The sequence below is a fragment of the Mizuhopecten yessoensis genome, unplaced genomic scaffold, assembly GCF_002113885.1.
Source record: "Mizuhopecten yessoensis strain PY_sf001 unplaced genomic scaffold, ASM211388v2 scaffold716277, whole genome shotgun sequence".
NCBI lineage: Eukaryota > Metazoa > Mollusca > Bivalvia > Pectinida > Pectinidae > Mizuhopecten > Mizuhopecten yessoensis.
This window is the reverse complement of record NW_018480036.1, coordinates 268407-270665: the sequence shown is the minus strand read 5'-3', so window position 1 is coordinate 270665 and position 2259 is coordinate 268407.

The window sequence follows — 2259 nt, the reverse complement described above, 5'->3', positions numbered from 1 at the left end:
GAGAAGAAGATTTTTGAAATTTTAGTCAATTTGACCCTTTTTGGCCCCGCCCCTCAGGCACCTGGGGGCTTAGGACTAAACCGTCAACTCTTTTTGTTGACCTTTATCCATGGAAGGTCCCTGCAAAATTTCATTGAAATTGGTTAAGGGGTTTTGGAGAAGAAGTCGAAAATGTAAATTGTTTACGGACGCACAACGGACGACGGACGACGACGGACAAAAGGCGATCGCAATAGGTCACTTGAGACTTTGTCTCAGGTGACTAATAAGATCCGACCTAGTAATCTGATGCTGCTTTCAGATGAGCCTTGAAAACCCCTTGTAAAGCCTGCATAAACAATTGAAGGTCTGCCAGGATTTATATCCAAAAATGTTACATTTAAAAACAGACAATCCGGTTGAACTTGATTCACAAAAGCTCCTTAAGATATATTTTTCTTTTCATAAATGATTGTTCAAAGTTATAATCTTGCTGAAAAAGTTTCCAATACATAGTGACAGCTTTTGACAGTGGTACAGGGATCCTTAAAAACGAAACATTGACCATGAGGAGAGAGTTATCAGTGGTACAGGGATCCTTAAAAACGAAACATTGACCATGAGGAGAGAGTTATCAGTGGTACAGGGATCCTTAAAAACGAAACATTGACCATGAGGAGAGAGTTATCAGTGGTACAGGGATCCTTAAAAACGAAACATTGACCATGAGGAGAGAGTTATCAGTGGTACAGGGATCCTTAAAAACGAAACATTGACCATGAGGAGAGAGTTATCAGTGGTACAGGGATCCTTAAAAACGAAACATTGACCATGAGGAGAGAGTTATCAGTGGTACAGGGATCCTTAAAAACGAAACATTGACCATGAGGAGAGAGTTATCTACCCTTTGGCATCTTTCAATTTCACATACCAGGTAATCATAAAAATGTATCCATTAGCGTCATGTGTGTTACCCTGAATAAGTAAGTTCATTAAAAAGGTTAAGCATAACAAACAAAGATAAAGAAATGTTTAGATTTGTGTATAAGATTGATCATTCAATTAACATATAAATGTAAATAGCCAAATTGATATCCCAGGAATTAGTCTGTTGTGAAAAAATAAGCATGACATTTCATTTTATAACCTTTCTCGGCACACTTGATCAATAACAAGAGGCCCAAGAGGGCCTGTATCGCTCACCTGAATATTTAAGCAGTCATAGCAAAATATTCTCATTAAATATTATATTGCACTAAAAATATTTCCCTCGCAAACTTTGTTGGCTCCATCTGTTGAAACTACCAGTAAAATATTATTATAAGATTCTATGCTTTTTGATTCTTCTTCAGAAGTTGCTTGACATATTTTTCCCTGTGATCTTGTAAGTAGGTCAATGTCATTTTCCTTCTCAAATTGGTTAGCTCTATTCCAAAAAGCTACCAGCCAAATCTTATGAATCCATTCCTTTTAGTTCTCAAGAACAAATCCATTAAAATGTTGTTGACCTCTGTGACCTCTAAAGTAGGTTGAGGTCATTTTCATTTGCAAACTTTGGTGAGCTCTATCCCGGGAAGTCACCAGCCAAATATTATAATTTTATGCCTTTTAATTCTTCAGAAGAAGCTGTTTGAACTGTTTGACATATTTGAACGCTGTGACCTTGAAAGTAGGTCAAGGTCATTTTCATTCGCAAACTTTGTTTGGCTCTTTCCCAGGAAGCCACCTGCCAAATATTAAGATTTTATAACTACCAGTTCTTCAGAAGAAGTCGTTTAAAGTGTTTGACATATCTGCCTCATGTGACCTTAAAAGAAGGTCAAGGTCATTTTCATTCTCAAACTTTGTTCGGCTCTTTCCTAGGAAGCTACAAGCCAAATATAGAGATTATATACCTTTCAGTTCTTCAGAAGAAGTCGTTTGAAGTGTCTGACACATTTGACTCCTGTGACCTTGAAAGAAGGTCAAGGTCATTTTCATTCTCAAACTTTGTCGGGCTCTATCCAAGGAAGCCATCAATCAAAAATAAAGATTCTATACCTTTCAGTTCTTCAGAAGAAGTCATTTGAAGCTTTTGACATATATGACCCCTGTGACCTTGAAAGTAGGTCAAACTAGTTTTCATTCTCAAACTTTGTTGGGCTCTATCCCAGGAAGCCACCAGCCAAATATAAAGATTATATACCTTTCAGTTCTTCAGAAGAAGTCGTTTGAAGTGTTTGACACATTTGACCCCTGTGACCTTGAAAGAAGGTCAAGGTAATTTTCATTCTCAAACTT